This window comes from Rhipicephalus microplus, chromosome 2, assembly GCF_043290135.1.
Source record: "Rhipicephalus microplus isolate Deutch F79 chromosome 2, USDA_Rmic, whole genome shotgun sequence".
Classification (NCBI taxonomy): Eukaryota; Metazoa; Arthropoda; class Arachnida; order Ixodida; family Ixodidae; genus Rhipicephalus; species Rhipicephalus microplus.
In genome coordinates this window covers 230013310-230032873 of record NC_134701.1, presented here as the reverse complement: position 1 = coordinate 230032873, position 19564 = coordinate 230013310, and the positions used below count along the sequence as shown (strand labels likewise).

General features: G+C 46.4%; 1 protein-coding gene and 1 long non-coding RNA gene across 2 annotated transcripts in view; one reads left to right on the top strand and one right to left on the bottom strand.

The window, feature by feature from the left end:
* The window catches only part of LOC119170309 (uncharacterized), a 303502-nt gene that overhangs the window by 146078 nt on the left and 137860 nt on the right, over positions 1 to 19564 (bottom strand). Inside the window, exon 3 of the mRNA XM_037421441.2 lies at positions 149 to 225. The gene's annotated coding sequence lies outside the window, so the exon portion shown is untranslated. The remainder of the gene's footprint in view (positions 1 to 148; positions 226 to 19564) is intronic.
* LOC142775595 (uncharacterized) lies at positions 10201 to 11128 on the top strand. Its single transcript, XR_012886808.1, has 2 exons — positions 10201 to 10739; positions 10823 to 11128. It is a non-coding gene; the product is annotated as an uncharacterized LOC142775595 (long non-coding RNA).

Genomic DNA, 19564 nt, shown 5'->3' with positions numbered 1-19564 from the left:
GTAGGTCTATAGTAAAATAGCTTATAGTAAAATCGTAGGTCTATTATGTGTCTTGTACGCACACAATACATAAAGTAATAACGTGTGCGCGTTTATCAATGCACATTTTGCACACGAACTGCTTTCTGTTTGGGTTTTCAGTGCTCACCTTGAAGGTCACGTGACAAGAATTCTGTGCAGCAACGCACGCCGAGCGAAGACGCTGGTCGGAGCGTGCCGTGAATCCTGAAAGACAGAGAGAAGAAGGTGATTGAGAGTGTTGTTAAGAGCAACGTAATTAAGTATAATATTCTGTATTTATATATCAACACTGTCCAAGCAGCCGTTTCGACTGCAGCGAAATAACTTTGCCACTGCATGTAGTCATAGATATTTACTCGTGTACAAATATCATATCTCTATTTGTTTCTAATATTTACACTTTTCTAGCCGACCTAGCCAAACTTTAATGCGCGACTGTAGCACAGTACACTAATTTTCTTGCTTCAAAAATACACAGCCCTACACGTCATACGTGTTTGCGTGAACGTGTGTGCGTCATTCTCTCTCTCTCTCTGTCTCTGTCTGTCTGTCTGTGTGTGTGTGTGTGTGTGTGTGTGTGTGCGTGCGTGCGTGCATGCGTGCGTGTGTGTGCGTGTGTGCGTGTGTGCGTGTGTGTGTGTGTGTGTGTGTGTGTGTGTGTGTGTGTGTGTGTGTGTGTGTGTGTGTGTGTGTGTGTGTGTGTGTGTGTGTGTGTGTGTGTGTGTGTGTGTGTGTGTGTGTGTGTGTGTGTGTGTGTGTGTGTGTGTAACCACTAGGCAGAGCTAGGCGAGAAAACAAACGTACTTAACGCAAGTTCGTTGGCATAAGCGAAATATTACTTAATTATTATTATTAAATTCGTCTATTTTCAGCTCACAAAAAATATCAGTCCATAAGGTATACGCTTTGGAAGGCGCTCGCATAATACAAATGCGAGCCACACAAGTTCAAGAAGGCACCGCTAAACGAGCGCACTTTCCAGAGAATTCACAATATGCGTTCATCGGTGGAAATCTTTCTTGGTCCAACGATACGCGTCTTAGCTTGTTCTGTGTTTTTCCCCTTTGAACCCGACACCGTGCTAGGCTAATAAGGGAACCTCAGCATGAAAGCCATAATAGCACCCAGAAAGCTCGAACAGAGGAAACAAGAGGGAAACGCTGTTCCCTTGGAGGCAATATGAACGTTTCCTTATAAATGTAATAACCTCTTGAGAGAGCATCATCGTTCTGAGCCAATTAACCAAGCTGCACTGATGTACTAGAACAGGTACAGTCTTTTAGCGTTTACGTCAACGAAAGCGCTCATCGGCAGCCGCTGAACCGGCAGAAATTCGTACTGACGTGCAAGTTCATTGCGTTACAACGTGCGCGTGAATTACGTAATCAGCTTAGCACTGCTGATGTCAACAACGAAATTTCATCAACTTCTACGTCGTCTCGTCGTTCCCGTCAGCACCCCGAACGAACTTCGCAATAAATAATATATCGAGGGAGCGATGCAGGACACAGTTGAATAGTTGGGCTTCTTTATATTATTTTCTCCCCGTTCCGGACAAACCCATGCTTGATATGTGGGGTTTAACGTCCCAAAACCACCATATGATTATGAGAGACGCCGTAGTGGAGGGCTCCGGAAATTTCGACCACCTGGGGTTCTTTAACGTGCACCCAAATCTGAGCACACGGGCCTACAACATTTCCGCCTCCATCGGAAATGCAGCCGCCGCAGCCGGGATTTGAACCCGCGACCTGCGGGTCAGCAGCCGAGCGGACAAACGCATGCTATAGACATGTTTTCTATTTTTATTTTTCTGTCGTAGCCACTCCTAGAGTTGCCATATAAAAAACTGGCTCCAGTTATTGGAGAAATTGAAAATTGGGACCCCTATAGAAGCTTGGCGACGCAACTCGTTTGCGACCCGCCAGGGCGCATGCGCAGAGCCTAAGTAAATTCTGAGTTTTTGTGTTCGTGTTGGCCCAATGTTCGGAAATTGAAAACTAGCATGGGTTTCTAAGGCGTCTTGCGTCACCCTATGTGTGACTATAAAGTGAAAAAAAAAAACAGTACGCGTCGCTGTCATCCAAATCTATTGGTTATCCGTCTGCTTAAACGCTATAGAGACGCGCGGGAAGAATGACCAGCAGACTTCCTTTTTTGTCATTTATGGCGTCCCGTGCGTATGACCCAGCGCAAATCAGCTAGGGGATCCAGTGTCTTGGGCCCCTCACTCTCAAACTCTCTGTTACTTGTCGGCGCGAACAGACTTACTGCTTGATGAGTCAAGTCGCTTCTCACGCTAAACTGTTGGCGAGAATCTGATAAGGACATGCTTATGGCTATTGCGGTCACTCTCTCGACCTGACACTCAGTTCCTGATCATATCGGCGACTGCCCATAAATACCATTAAAATGTTTGTCCCGTAGTTTCTTATTCTCCAAACAAAATTATTTGCGTAATGAAACGGACTTTAACTGAGAATCAAGAAACCGCCATGGGTTGTCGCGGTCTAAAATTGGGCTTCAGCCCCTAAAGGTGAAGCCAAATAATACATATGCATGGCAGTTGAAAGGACACTGGAACGCTTCGTTGTTCTGGTTTGCTTCCCTACATAAATAAGAAAGGCGAGAGAGAATAAAAATGGGAAGGTCGATCGAGACAAAAGGCCGGCATGCTAAAGGAAAAGAAAAACAATACGAAGTTTACAGCTACGGTCAAGGTGTCGGCAACTTTACCACCCACGTGTGGAGTACCGAGCACTCGAAATCGCTAACCACGTTTTCTAAACACACTTTAGGGACGGCTCACTGCTCTCCCATAGTTGAGTACGGAGTAGTAAAAATTGTTAAACACTTATACTAAACACACGTGTAACCATTGTGTTTAGCATGTATATATTCAGCTTCCAATGGGCATTACCTTCATATACGCAAAGCTTGCTCAAACTCAGTCAAGAATATGACAATAAATTCTGTAACAAAAGTCTTGTAACAACAAGACTTTCGTCAGACATACTCTCTCTCTCTCTCTCTCCATCGCTCTCGTCACGTCATGCGAATTGTGGTCGTTAAGCGCCCACAAACGAGGATGCTTGCGCAAGTTAGTCACTTAATTGTACTGAAAACAAAAAGGGCAAATGGCGAGGCAAACGAGAAAGAGAGAGAAGAAAGAAAGACAATTACCACAAGTATACACACACCACAGTGTCATTCAGGATCTTACGTCACTCCTATATTGAAACAGCCACCGGATATAATCAATCAGTACCATCTTCATCGCCTCCTTCTTAGAAAGCTCTTACGCGATAATTCTATAGCCACCTACAGCCATCTTTTTCTTTTTCTCGCGACTGGGTCTTCGTTTTACGGCGTTAAAGAAGGAAAAGTATCAGAAGAAGATTGTTGTCGCCGCATCAACCCGATACCTCATACAAGGCACCCCGAGCAGCCGTAAGAGCCGGACGGTCCAGCCATGGACGGGCCTTTCTGTCCATTGTTCTCCGTCGTCTTTCTTAAGATTTCCGTTCTGTCACAATGCGTATATTTCTTAGGCCTCTTCCATTTTTAAATACCTTTCACTGGTCACGGCGGCGCTTTGCGACGGCGCAGACGTGCACGTCGGGAGATCGCGAAACCTCGGCATGTTCGCATACACACTGCACCACGGCCGAGACGCTCAGCGCAGGCGGTGAGCACATTAAAGATGCATCAGCCACTTTTCATTGGGCGTAGCCGCAGGGGCTCAAGCGGGGAGGGCTTCACCAATGCGCCTGTTACTTCTGAAAAAATAAAAATATTAAACACGCCCAAGGCTCTGAACTTAATAGCGACACCGTGGTGAGGCGGCCCACGCCCCCTTGCCACGACGGACATGACTGCGTGGTGTGTCGTTCGTCTTCGGGATGGGAGGACGAAGGAGGAGGGTCGTTTGCCTCTATGCAAGATTCGCGCTTCTAGCCTATGTTTTTCTCGTCAGCTTTCTCATTGGCTTCATTTTTCTTTTTTTTTTGTCTTCGTCATGTAGCTTTTATTTCTGTTCTGTCACGGCAATGCAGGCTAAACAGCTGCACCCGAAAGTTCATAGCTGGTGACAGGCGGTACTTCAGGCGTACCATGCCTAAATGCGACTTTGCATACGGGGCTTCCGCGGTGAAGCCTTAACACACGACCTCACGTTGCACTATGCAAGAACTATATATATATATATATATATATATATATATATATATATATATATATATATATATATATATATATATATATATATATATACTTTGTTATACTTATATTAGTTGAGCTGCCGCTCCCTGATTAAGATTCTGTCGTTCGGACACAAAGGAAACGCAAATTAGGAAGATGGGCGTCATAGTTTGAAAGTCTCAAAGAAATGTTGAACGCGATAGAGGGTGTAGGTGGAGGGAGCGGTTATTAAATTCGCATTTATGTCAATGGGTTTGAAATTGTCTCTCTTAAAAAAACGTACAGAGGTCGATATTAGGTATATTATTCTACATTTACGCAAGTTGCTGTTTTGTGTTATGGTGTATTTTAGAGCGTAACTAATTTTACTTTCCTGTACTAAGCAATGTAACTAGCCGCAGCCTGCTATATTGCTAATATTTGTGGCGTCTTCTCGAAAAAATGTGCATGTCTCGCTTCACAATGCACCGTAGCTATTAAGTTTCGGCTCTATATGCTATGGTACAAGACAAACAATCGAATTCTTTACAGATATTGTATAAGAAAAAAAAAGCGCGCTTAAACTATTGTGTGACATTCCTATGTAGCGATCGACTGCAGTCAGTCGAATATGCCGATTCCTTTAGTTTTGTTACTCGCGACTCGACCGACTTTTGTTACTTAGTTTTTTTTTTGTCCACTATTTCAGAATTTTTTCGAAGGATCAGTCGGGTCTCGCTAAATCTCGCAGCGTCTTAGCAGGTCTCGCAAGGTATCGTCACATCTCGCGAAAATCTCGATTTCATGAGAATATAAATCTTCCGCTTTAATAAAACCGTAACGGTTCTAGAAGGACGTGTACGCCACAATGGTGACCTTCCTGAGCTGGAGAGCGATATTTCATTACACCTATGGCTATAAGCAAGATTTCAGTAGTGCGCACTGAGGCGAAACGCTTCACATCGCATCCCTAGCTCGTCCGCAATAACTGTCCCACGCACTGTAGAAGAGGATCATTATATTTCAATTTATCCTCGTCTTACGCTACTTTTTATGTTCTAGAGAGCACGCCGTAAAAAAAAGAAGACTCGGTGGCTGCTCGAACACTCCAGAAACGTTCCGACATTTTGAAAGACAAAAAGTAAATAATAATAATAGGTATAACGCAATGGAGCCGAGCAAATTTCGGGGGCGGTCGAAACGACCTCGGGGTTTCTCCAGGTCGATCAAAGTACACACGTATACCATCCGTAGATGACGGGAAAGAGATACCGGCCCGTCTTATACCCTTCAATCTATACTCTGAGTTCTTTCGGTGGCTGCGCCGCGTGCCTTATCGAATCAAAGCGGACACCCTCTCTTACGCGTCACGGAGCGCTTTTCAGGAGCGCGCTACCGCACCAATCACAAGCACGTAAACAGTACCGTAGAAGATCGAAAGGAGATAAAGAAAAATGCCACGCAGGTAAATGTCAGCTCGTCCACTGAACAAAGGAAAAAAAATATGAAGATAGAAGAATGAACATGATGGAAAAAAAGAATGAGCGAGAGGGAGGGGGATAAAAAGAATTGAGAATTGTACTCAAAGCTACCTGTAGAAGAAAGAAAGAAAGAAAGAAAGAAAGAAAGGAAGAAAGAAAGAAAGAAAGAAAGAAAGAAAGAAATAAAGAAAGAGCGAACAAAACGCGCACGTTCTGTAAGCGAGCATCAAAAGAGGGCACGACTTCCCGCAATCCAAGGAGTCCCTCGATTGCAGGGCCGCTCATCGTCCACATCAGAACGCCTGCTGATCAGTAAACAAAAAAAAAACTAAACAAAAAGAAACAAGAAGTGGATAAACTTTTCCCTCCATTCGGCAAACGGATCGAGCTCTGCTGTGGGAGCCAGAGGGGAGGCGGATACACCTCATCCATCTCGATCGCACAGCGTCGCAGCTTATTGAGTTGACAGAGTCGCGCGAGCGTTTTCTTCCACGAGTCCCATGAGTGCCGACGACGCCGCCGCCATATACTGCAGTGCGCGTGGCGCTGAAAGCGGACGCAGCATCCACGCCCTCCACTCATCGTTCCTATGGGAGGCGGAATGAAGACCGGTCGGTCCCCTCGGATGAGGGCGGCAGGTATAAACGCCCGCGGGCTGTGCGAGATGCGGGTCCTCGTTCGGAGCTGAAGTGCGCGGGACTTAACGTGCGCTGCGCCGACGGCACACCCTCCGAGTTAACCGTGGACGCGAGAGGCACTGAGTGCGGCTCGAGGTTTGGGAGGGGGATGATCAATCGATGAAGGAATATGTTTGTGGGAGACAGAGAGACATAGAGAGTCACTTTGGGAGTCCGATGCCCAGTTGTTTTGTTTGTTTGTTTTTTTTTGGGGGGGGGGAGAAGTGAGGGGAACATGGAGACTTCAGGGGAAAATAGCCGACACTTCAAGTATATAAGTCGCTGCGATATTGGACCAGCGTTCCGTAGTAGCTATGATTCAAAATGTAGCTGACTTGGCAGGTTTGGTTTATTGATAAGATGCAAGGAGCGCGTCAAGTTGAGTAGGGTCGCCAACAGTCAAACAGAACAGCGTGTCGTGAGAATGAACCTTGGTGGGTAAGCATGCAGGCAGGGTATAAGGTTATGGGTGCGATTGCCTATGAAATACGTCGCATCTAATGTTTCGTGGAACTAAAATCTGTGCAAGAGAAGGAAACGATCCATATCAAAGCTGATAGAAGGGCAGAGTATCGATCCTTTTCGAAATTGTAAAGTGAGCTTTCCTGCTATGCAGTTTGAACAATTAATGGCGGCCTCCCATTTGGTGCAAGTGGCATGTTCAAGCCTGATTTACTTGCGAAATGACGTGTAAAACATTGAGTATCCTCTTTTTATATGAACACTGATAATAGACAAGCCCCCAGCATGTTCAACTAGGACCGCGTCTCCACTTGAAGCCCGACAGGAGCCATCATTACTTTTTCAAATATGCAATGCAGAGAAGCGCACTTGAGAATTACGAAAAGGGTCCGTTGTGTTTTACTAACACAGCAACCCATAGTCACTGCGAAAAGATGCGTGCTACCGATGAGACGCAAGAGATTCCATACAGCGGTTTCAGAAATACAAATGTTGTTGAGCGCAGCACTAGCAGCGGCTGTGAACGAGGAAATAGAATGAGTATAGTTGCTTTTCCGAACACAAACCTCATCCAAAACTTTGAAATCGCATATAATAAACAGTGTGAGTATTGCTCCACATCGTGAATGTGTTCATTACTGGCCATTTTAGTGACAACATGAATGCATTCAGCACACGCCATTTTAATGACTGCAAGAGCGTGGTGTACAGTGTGGCCTCAACGTTCTGGGTGTAGGAAAAAAAATGGCAGCATATCCACGGGGTGAATGATGGATGGTTGGGCGAAGCATCCGTCCGTCCATTCGTTTTTGCTTCCGTCCGTCCAAGCGTCCATCCGTGTGACCGTCCGTGCATCCACCCGCCCGTCCGTGCGTGCGTCTGTTCGTGCGTCCACACGTCCATCCATGCGTCCACCCCTGCGTCCGCCTATGCATCCATCCGTCCGTGCAGCCATCCGTGCGTCCGTCCATATATCTGTCTGTGTGTCCGTTCGTCCATCTAGTCAACACTCCAAGTACTACCACATCGTATATTTTCATCATATATTCCGCATATAGAAGCACCGCCATCCAGCGGACATTCCAAGGACTAAACGAGAGGTGCCACAAGCACACTTTCTTAAGGCTTGCCGTTCGTGTCTACTTCCCACCTTTATCCACCTCGAGTTCATGGTACATACTAGTTCACTGTATTCATGGCACTGCGGCCCAACGCTCGCTAAACATTCCTAAAACCAAGGAGGTTACGCCTAGCTAGTATAACCTAGTCCACTTAAACTAGCAACCATTTCTTGTCAGATAGTGCTCAATGTACATGCCAACGCCTGCTAATGGTGAATGAGAGACAGGATAATTCGGCTTTTAGTTTACGCGCACGCTGCGAATTTTTTATTGTTCAACAACACACAGTAGAAATCTCCCACCGGCACCACCTTGCAAGTCAAAGCGTAAGACATGTTACGTAGTACAACGAGGGACGAACGGGTGCCGCTTTAAGGAGCTTCGCCCCAAAAATTTTGGCCCAGTATCTGCATGTTTCGCTGCAAATGTCATCTAAAGACGATAGTCTTGCGACTGGAGAGAGTGAACAAAACGTTTATTTGATGTTCTGCGCGAGAAAATCGGTGAATTTTATTCCGGAGGCGCTGCGTTAGAGTGCTTCGATACGTGCAGCGAAGGCGAACGAGCTCGTTGAGGCACGTTAGACACGAGCGCCATATGTCACTTATCTTCGAAAACGAAGGAAGGCGTGCGTGCCTGTCTCAGAGGCGGTAAGGTGTAGAACGCAAAGCGACGGGCAGGTGGCACCACCGTGTCGTCTTAGCTATAGTCTTAGCAAAGCGTTGGAAACGCCTTTTTGAGCATAGCGTTGCATCGTTTGCGCAGCGTGATAAACGCTAAGGTCCTTAGGATTACTTATGTATGCCTTCCATAGTATAAAGACACACATACAGAATATCGACGTGTTGTGATGGTGCCTCAGTTATACAAAATAATTGCTTTTTAATTGACAATCGCACAAGTATGAACACTTAAACTTGAGCATTATTGGTGGGTGCTGCCGATTGGGTTAGCTGTTAGATGTATCGTTTGGGGCAGTTTGGGAACTTTGGGGTATTTTTACGGCGGACAAAAATATAAATTTATAGACAGACAGACAGACAGACAGACAGACAGACAGACAGACAGACAGACAGACAGACAGACAGACAGACAGACAGACAGACCAAAAATTTTCCGTCGAAGTACCCCTAGAAAGACTATCGTCTTCAAAACTCACGTATCGAACCAAGACACCTGACATGGTAGCAGCTATACTCACTGGGTCATTGTGCCAACTGCAAGTACACTCGTACACACGTGCACACAAAGTTAGCTATAGGCGAACCAAACGTCAGCAATACTATTTCGAATTTACACAATACGGTGTATCTCTTAAACCTATCATGTTCTTGGCACGTAATGAATGCCTTGGAATTCAAGTTTTAGTCATAGGAAATATGAATTCGGGCAACCATTGAATTATGGGTAAACGACCCTGTGTCAAGAATGCAGCGCACCACTCCTTTCGGGTAGGCTGACACATGCACTGGCGCCGAGTGTACAAGAGAAAAACACAGACAGTGGCACAAACAAATCACAGGCAACCCCCAAAACAAGCAAACATTTTGGTGTATAGGCGAGAGATATTCTTTAGGCGTCGTAGAGCTGGGTTAGCGGGGCGGGTACGTTGAAAGGAAAAGACGTGAGCAACAACAATTCGCCGAAGGAAATTTTTTCAAGAGAGCCGGAAACGGCTTCATTGTCTGCGCTGGCCTTGAAATACATGCGCATGTACTCGTCGACTATATACGCAATCACAAGTGAACAGGTAAATAGATTATCGCACAACTCTACAATACATGTTATCGGGAGAGCGTAAACTTCGTACGTATACACCTTACGCAAATCCCGCGTGCAGCGAATCGTCATGAACCGCCCCCTCCCCGCCTCCTTCTCCTTTTTTTCCCCTTCTGCTGCTATAGAATGAGTGAATGGAGCTAACCATTGCGTCGCTTCTGAAGAACAGCGCAGCCAGTATATATACTGGAAGCAATCACTTGATTTTTTGCTGTAGCCTATTTTATAGGCCACTACCACTCAAAATGGACCCTCCCTTTTTCCCTTTCCTTTTCCTCTTTCTTTCCTCCTCTCTTTAATTCAGGGTAGCAAAACAAGTGCTACAATTCTGGTTGACCTTCCTGCTTTTCTCTCGATTTATCCTCTCTCTCTTTCTCTCTCATTGATTTTCAGAGCCTTCCTACCGTTACACAATTGGGCAATGTATGGGTATGTATGGGTCTGCAGAAGACCTACAGTATAGTCAAATAAATAAAATAAAATAAATAAAAATGCGAGAAAAAAACCTGATGTTGTATTCAAACTACAATTTTCTCTTTCTCGCGCAACCTAGCAGGCGGGTTGTTTAACATTACCGAATCGCAAAATGGCAACTTCCCCGTCAACTCTTATCTCCAGTAGTCGCCGTTACAGCTGCCTTTTAAAGATGCCACCGAAAAATACCGGTTCTTCTTTGGTCAATTAGCAAGCCGGACCTTCACCGGACTCCCGAGGTGGACAGATTTAGCACCTGATAATACACCTCGCGCGGCTCTCTCGTTAAAGTGTTGCCGACATCCTGTCGGCTAGAGAAAACAAAAGGAAACGAGAAGACGTGTTTGCCACGTCAGGCTTCGGGCAGGCGCTGCGGCTGTAGCCGTATACGCTTTTTCCGGTCGCGTCCGCTATATAACCACACGGACGCATCAAGGCCGCACGAGAGCTTGCAACGCCCACACCACGAAGAAGCTCGTCGCAATAACTCTCGCGACCAGGCCCCCCGGACGAAAGAGACAGCAGGACAAGGAAGAGCCAAGAAGGTGAGTGAGATCCAAGAGAAAGCCAGCTTCGGCAACGGCACAGAAAGGCAGGCAGGCCGTGCTTTGTCTTATTTATACGACAGGAGGCAGCACGACGGTGCCTTGAACGCGTCCCGCGAGACGGCTGACGCCCACCAGAGAAGAAAGACGCCCCGACTTCGCGGCTTGCTTTGGACGACGACGACATGGCGACGTCGCCGCGACAGGCCACTGTTCTTTCTCCGAAAAGAAACAGCAAGGACGCAGACAAGCTGAACTATACGCAAGGATTTGGAAACATGGCATTGCGAGTATGTGGCGATGAGCTCTGCAACTTGAACGTAATGCTTTCTACCCGCCATTGCGTACACATGCCTATAAGACATTAAAGCCGTGTTCTGTCTGTGCGGCGTTCGTGTTGTGTTGTTTCTTCTCTTATGTCCGAGTTGCAAGCTTACCGTCATTAATCAGCACTTTCTCCTTTTCATTGTCACGACACGTAATGGGAGAACCGCATGACACGTGGTCGACTGTAGTGCATTGCTAACAGTTTAGAAAGTTCCCAAAGAGAGAAGGAAAGTTCAGCTTCGCTTCCTACGAATACATGCTTGATGCAAACGAGACAGCGTGCAAACAGACAAATAAATGGTCAACACAGTACGAAGACGTTGAAGCCCACTTATGAAAGAATGAAAAAAGCAACAGGTGAAGTTAAATATAATAGGTCTATAGGAATAAATATCGGCTATAATCAATTTAGAATAAGCCGAAAGGGTTAATTGAATGGTTCAGAACACTCCAGCCCGTCGCCCGCCCTCCTAAATAGTTACGTTACGTAAGTGTATAGTCACACACATATAAGCAAGCACACGCATGTGCAGGCGGGCTAACCACCACCCCCTCTCCTCGTAACAAATTTCTGACCATGCCCTTAGAGCAGCTGACGGAGTTGAGTTCGCTACTCACACGAAAGAAAGTTGACTATATTAAAAGTTTGGCTCCCTAATTATTAGCCCACATACTTTAAAACCGGCGGTTTCTACAAACAATGCCACCTAGCTGAGGCATATTTTTCTATCATTTTCAGTGTACATTGTTCACGTTAAAAATGCTGGTTAATACCTTTAAAGAGACGTAACACATTGATTCTGCCGAAATGTTCGTGAAATGTATCACCACAGAGCGAAGTGAGCTCTCAAGCGCTGCTTTCATACACCAACCAGATAGTGCGCACATTGCTCCTTTGTGCAGGCATTTTCCTATGTCACTGCGTATCGAATAATTGACGCTATCATCTCTGCGCATTGTGAAACCGCGAACTTCCATCCGTGCTTCTTCTCTATTCCATGCGAGTGAGTGACGTTGTTGCCCACCCCTGGCTGCTGCGACGATTTCGCAAAATAGCGTAAGAACAACAATGCCGCAAAACTTTCGCGGTCTCGTTCAAAAGAGCGCGACGGTTTCTCAAGCCACAAAATAAGTTTTTCAAGGTTCATTGTCCTTCACGACGTGTGCGCGCACGCGTTAATTATACCGCCACGAAAACTTCCCTCAACATCCCCACCCACTCTTGGAGAAAATTAACGATCTGTGCACCTTCTTTAATTACCACCGTTTTATGCAGCATTCTTTTCAGTGTTGTAGTACAAAACGCGCAGCGCAGCTGGCTCTCTGCTGGTCGTGGAAATTAGAAGAGTTGGGCACGAGGGCTGTCATTCGGTGGCTCTGGGAAAACCACAGCTGCCGCCGTGTTTACACAGCAGTGAAAATTCGTGCTCGAATGCAAAGGTCAAGCTTCTTTTTTTTTATCTGTTCGTTTCTTTCGCTTTGTACGTCATGCGTCGCACCGACAACTATATAAGACGAGAAAGTCTGAGTTGAGATGAGAACCTGAAGACGTGGGTTAGGGTTGTGGCAGTGCATATAGTTCTCGCCCTTAGAAGAAGGGAGAGAGGTATAGAGAAAGAGAGTTCTTGAAAGTTTCTTGACCAGAAAACTTGAGAAGTCGCAGTGGCTCACTCCACAGCTTCTCAGTGCTTTCGGTGTTTACACTCCAGAGAGCGTTATACAGATTTCTTTGCAGTCCTTGATCTGCCAAGGCTTGAGCGTTTTCATTTTATTCTTGCTCCTTTCTTCAGCCACCACTATAACATCACCAGGCAGCCTTCCGGCAGTATTCGCACCGGTTAAACTTGTTTGCGTTTCGGCCACATGGGTGAGTTCAAACAGTCTGAACGGGACCCGTCTGGGTTTCCGAACGTGCCCTCCGGTTAAGATTACGTAATAAGTTCGTTATCCATATTCGTATGATCCCTTTTATACTCTGATGTGGGGCCATGCTGGGTGCATAATATGGCGTGGTGAGCTATCTCTTTTTGTTTGCATTCTTCGGGCTTCTGTTGTGTTTGCTCGCTCTTAACAGCGAACTATAGGCCTCGTTTGGGTGTGAAAGTGAGAGGTGTGGGCCGACAGGGGTAAGGTGGTGAAACACACCTAAATTCATTCATTCAGCCACCAGGAGATAAACTTACAAACCCCTCTTATAGAACGATATATAGAGAAGAAAAGCGAAATGCGAATGGGTTTAAACAAAACTGAATATATAGTTTGCTGCTTCAGAGTCGCAAACGGAGGATGTGGAGGTAGAGGGGTAATTCGAAACTCGAAAGATATATTCAGCGGCACGAACACGCGATCACAGCCGGTCACTATTAACGCACTGTCGTAGTCTAGCAAGAGTGTTTGACATTGGCCGACACTTCATTCTATAATACGCACGTCACATATTCTAACAGGGGATGGCACGGAACCTATTTTAGCTGTTCCAACTGTACAAGTAAGCAGCACCCGTTCTAAAAAAATAAAAGTGGGGCATTTATACGCAAAGAAGGCTTCACGTTTAATTTTTCGTAATAACAAATTGCAGGTAATTCTATTGTTCTTTATATAATCACCTATTTTGGGTACCAAGTTCACAAATCGTCATCGTTACTTTTCTCCGTTCTTCCATTTTTTTTTTCGTTTCTATACATTTCGGTTTCTGTCGATGGGGGAGGGGGAGGAGAGTATAAATAAGCCACGAAATAGTTATCTCGGTCAATTCTGACGTAGCTACCGTTGTGTGAACTTTGCGGTGCGCCAAACCAATAAGAACTCCCCGGCCAAGCGACAAATGATCTGCCGACCGAACGTAATGGCTCCCTTAATTCGTTTCCCCTCTCTTTCTCCAACACGCGTCGTCTCATGACCAACTGGGAAAATATATTGGCCACGAATCCACCCACACAAGCTCGCCGCACCTATTTATTGTACGCGTTTTAGCGCCCTACAAAATAGTGAAGCGCGGCACGCGCGCACACTGAGCGTATGCGTCGGTGTATGCAATATCGACCAGCCGAGCCGGAGCGCTGCAGCCCTGGTCAGGGTCCAGCGTTCGCCGAGCAACGAACGAAGTTCGGCCATTTCGATCTCGCACCCAATCTGAGTCACCTTCCACCCAGTGCGCATCCACTATATATCGACGAAAATGTTCGTGGAGCCCGGCCTATTACAGCGATGCGTCTCGTTTCTCCCTCTCCTCTTATCAGGTCTCAACTGAACCGTCAATCTGCGAATCTCCTTCCACCTATGGGACCCCACGCGGCGAGATTCGGTATACAGCCAGAGGAAAGGTGCAAGGAGTATGAGGGGAAGGGTAGAGGGATTCAGCGTACAAGGAATATCTTATAGCGTTCCCTGCGTCCTCGTCAATGACAGGACGCAGTTTACGACGCTTTACTGCGACCGTATTTTACTCCTCCCCGACTTCCCCTGCTTTTTACATACGGCCGTCATGCGCACCCCAACCCCGGCTTTTCATCCAGGCTTCACCTGGTTTTATCGAACGTACACCACCCGTCCCTATACTGACAAACGCGACGCTGACGACGCCATACGTAATGCACAATGCACAACTCGCACAACTCGCTTTTAATGCACAGCTCGCACGGAGACGCGAAATTTATTCGTCGTGGCGTACACTGTGTTTGTGATGAGCACCACGGCTCAGCGTCTTCTCTGCGTTGCGACTGTTCCTATCCGTCGATGATGCGTGTGGCAGTCGGAACGAGCACAGCGAACTTCAAGGGGTATACACTTCAGTCATCGCATGCAATACATAAAGAAGTGACGTTTCATCAACGCACCCTAAATTATAAAGCCAGAGTTCATTCTTGATGAATGCAGTAAGCAAACTTTATGGGAGCACATTAAAGAACCCCAGGTGATCGAAATTTCTGGAGCCCTCTGCTACGGCGTCTCTCATATTCATATAGTGGTTTTGGGACGTTAAACCCTACATATCAATCAATTAATCAATCATCAGTAAGCAAACTTGTGGTAGCCCCATCTTCCACGTTCTTATGGCGTGATGATAATTCGAAAATCAACAATCGTCCCTGTATTCAGTAGCACGCCTGACAAGTATACTGCGAGGGCATTGACGCATGCTCACCCTAATCGAAACGGCGTATACACTGAGGAAATAATATAGAAAAAGGGCACACGAAGGTGGCAGCGAAGGCTAAAGAGTATTTCATATTGAAGTTCATGGTCATGTCTGCGCCTTCAAACTCCAGCATTTCGTTGTGTTTACGTTCTTTTAGACATATTTCGAGTGAAGCAACAGTGCGCTCTGCGAACTCTTGCTACGTAACAGAGAGCCAGATTGCGCTGAGAGGGTGGCCGATTTGCAGGGGACGTCTACCGAAGCAAGCAGCCTATCTCGTCGCCTCCACCGCCTTTGCACACCGCGCCACCACATTACAGGCAACGCCGGCAGCCACGCGCGCCCAGTCTTCGATCCCAAATCTATGCATATTGCTCTCTAGGAAATGTGCCTGCGCACATCCGAGACACCCAGCGCTGTTCCTTGCGCGCTTCTACTTTGCTTATCTCCGAGTGCCGCCACCTCTGTCGCGAGAAATAAAGAAGAAAACAATAGCCACGCAGCGTCGAAAGAGATGCCAAATAACAGCGAAAAAAAAAAAAAGCAACGGCGTGGTATGCAGAACAACGTGCTAAGATTAGCCGAACCACTGCCTTTGTGATCGGTCTTTCTTCTTGTAAAAGTTGAAGAAACGCAGATAAGCACAGAAAGAAAGAATGTCGAATAGACCGAGAAATAAAAGAAAACGTGATAACAGACCGCACAAGAAAGAAGAATACGATGAAGAAACTGTCAGGGAAACCCCCGGCTGCATAATAGCGGTAGGCGGCTATTGCATCTCAAGCCACGTGCTCTGAGCCCTGGCTTTCCTTGTTTTCCGGTTCGAGGACAACGCCGAGACCGAAGTGGCTCGCGTGCGCTCAAGCACAACCGTCGGTATATATATATATATATATATATATATATATATATATATATATATATATATATATATATATATATATATATATATATATATATATATATATATCAACACACGCTCTAGCTTCTAGCAACACGCCGGTGTTAGGTGTGCATTCACCGTTCACGCAAGCGTGAGGGTGCAGCCTGAAAACGGGTCCCTGGCCCGTTTTATTTATCCACGACACCAGCACGTTCCGAAAAGAAAACGAAAACAAAAGAAAGGGAGGTTGGGTGGGTAGAAAGGCAAAGAACAACGCAACCATATTAACAAGAGGAGTTAAAGACAAGTACTAGAATGACAAAAAAAAGAGGGGAGTGAGAGAGATACACTACGCTAAAGGAGAGTGAATTCAAGAATTCAAAGCGCCAGGTATAAAGGATGCCGTGCAAAACGGTGCTAGACAAAAGGCAACGGGGAGGGCCCCGTCGGGGTTTCGGGATTCGGGAAACAACGGAGGGGATGTTTCCCGACGCAGACAAACGGGAGCTCATGAGCGAACCGCGGAGGAGGATGATAAAGATCGAGAGAGTCAACGTCCACGGCAAACCACATATGCGAATACGTAATACATTGAGTGACTTATCCAACGCATTTCCCCACGAATAGGAGAAAAACAAAACAAAGAAGGGAATTCATAGAAATTCAATTCAAACACTGTGATCATTTAGGTGATGTTTTTTTGCTGCTGTGTTGGAAGGACGCGAACATGCAAACACAAAAAAAAATTCAGTACAGTGCTCGAATAATATATTTTCATATTGCTGCAGGCGAGGAGTATTGTCTCATTGGGAGTCAAATACCAATGAAGGTGCGTATCCCAACCGTAAAGATATAGACGTTGCTAAGATAAAAATATATTCGAATATGAAAATCAGAGGCGCAAATGTGTATGCCTTCCCAGCTTTTGTGCATATTACAGGTTGACATTGAAAAAGGAGCTGGTGTACCTGAAAGACGGCTCAAAAGCGAGCAAAAACCATGTAAAATTAAGCTAGTTCGGGTACGTGACAGGTAACCAGGCCGCGAAGATCAAGCCTATAGTCGTTCAGATCAACTGCCGTCACAGCGTTTCCCCTCTAGTCTCGCTCCCAGTGGCCGTTTACACGCAAACAACGACCACTTGAATGAACGCACATCCACTCCCTGTCTTCGGGCGCATCCCTGTCGTCCACCACAAGTGGCAACCACCGCGCAGTCCGCACCACGGCGCTGGATCAAGCCCGGATGTCAGCCTTGCCACTTTCGGTGATGCGGCATTTCCGGAATCCCCGAATTGACGCTCACTTCGCGGAACTGATGCCCCACCTACTTGCGCTGATGCCGCGGTCACTTAAACATACGCATAAAAAAGAAACGACATGGGGGCAAAATGAAAAAAACAAAGAAAAGATGACTTGTCTTTTCGAAGGAGGGCAGTTTATCAGAATTCGCGCGAAGGACCATTGTCCCCCGTTATGAATAGCTCGGTGCGTCACGTGTCTCTGCGAGAGTTCTTTGTGTTCTGAACAGGCGTTGATTAAGTGCTTAAAAAGCGGGCCTCGTTTTTAAGAGGCTTAATTATCGGACAAAAGGGGTACGACCGCGCTGAGCGATGCGCAAGCAAATGTCGGTGTAGCCCGAAGCAGTCGGCTCTAGCGCGATTGTTTTTGCATGCGCGTTTGTACGACACACTGACACGCGCAGCGTACATAGACCGCAGTTTTAGCTTTGGGTAACAAAAGGGGGAGATTATATTAACTGCTGGTTTCGTTCAAACTTCCTGAATTTAGGGAAGGCTCACAAATTAGGCGTGGATTAGCTCTGAAGAGAAAAAAAAAGGAGCTTGCATTGCTTGTGTTGCTACATAATATTTGAATCTACCAATTGAGGTGCAAAGAAAAATGATTTTTTTTTGTTTGTTTTTATCTTATGATTGTAATATTTCTGACACAAAACATTTAGAGTATGGTAAACTAGTCACATATGATGCTTGTCATTTTGAGCGAGCTATTATTTAGGTCCCATAGCTTGTATGCCGAATAAAGCCGCCTAGTAGGACAATAAAGCCACTGCCCTTTTGTTTATTCGGTCGTTTGATTAGGCAGTATAACATCTATAATACATACATACATACATACATACATACATACATGCATACATACATACATACATACATACATACATACATACATACATACATACATACATACATACATACATACATACATACATACATACATACATACATACATACATACATACATACATACATACATACATACATACATACATACATACATACTGTAGCGATCAAGCTATGCCTTGACCCAGCGGGTCATTCGCCACGCCGGATTAGTGCCAAAAGGACAGTCTCGCCACGGCTGGACGGAGGAAGCAACCGACGCCGACTCCACGAGACGGCGCCTACTGATTGACAGCGGCGCCAACGGGATGGAATGTCGCCAAAGAGGGTTTTGGAGCCGCCGCTCTATCTCCCGCCTGCGCCAGCCACGCATCGTTAGCGCGTTAACCGGCAGACGACGACGGCGCTGGTCAAAGGGCTCTCCCCAGAGGAATCCACGAACCGGGCACCTCTCGAAAGAGCGGCGCTTCTTTAATCCATCGTCAAGTAGCCGACCGGCTGACTGCCTATGCCCGCCAGGCATTGTCCCAGGAGTACGAGACGTAGTGTCGCCAAGACGCCGCGACGCCACCAAGAGGACAACAGGGACGGCGTCTTCCTGGGGGAGACCGCGGCGGCTGCCGCGGATCGCCCCGCTAATTGAGCGAACAAAATCGGCGGACCCTTTGAAGTATGCGGCCAGGATCGTGGGCACTCTCGACTAACGGCACACACACGAAGAGGAAGAGCCCTGCTGGCGCCACCACAAGTGCAGTGTTCACGTGGACCTTGCATGCTCGCCCCCCCTCACCTGTGTGTGCGTGATTGGTGGTCGACTCGTAGAGGAGGAGCCCGACAGGGCATAAAACGACGCGGCAGAGTGCTGGACGTTGCTCTGAACCTTGCTCTGAACTATGTAAAGTTCAACCACCACGCTCGTGGTTTGTGAAACCACTAGTTCTTCTCTTCTCTTCTGTCATCTCGACAACTCACTGTAAAGATGTAAATAAATCCGTTAAGTTTGCTCAAAGCTCTCCCCTAGTCCTTGGCTCGACGAAGCGACGGCGATCGGCCCCGCTACCCGCAGACTGCGGTCGCCGCGACGCGCAACAATACATACATACATACATACATACATACATACATACATACATACATACATACATACATACACACACACACACACACACATACATACATACATACATACATACATACATACATACATACATACACACACACATACATACATACATACATACATACATGCATACATACATGCATGCATGCATACATACATGCATGCATGCATGCATGCATGCATACATACATACATACATACATACATACATACA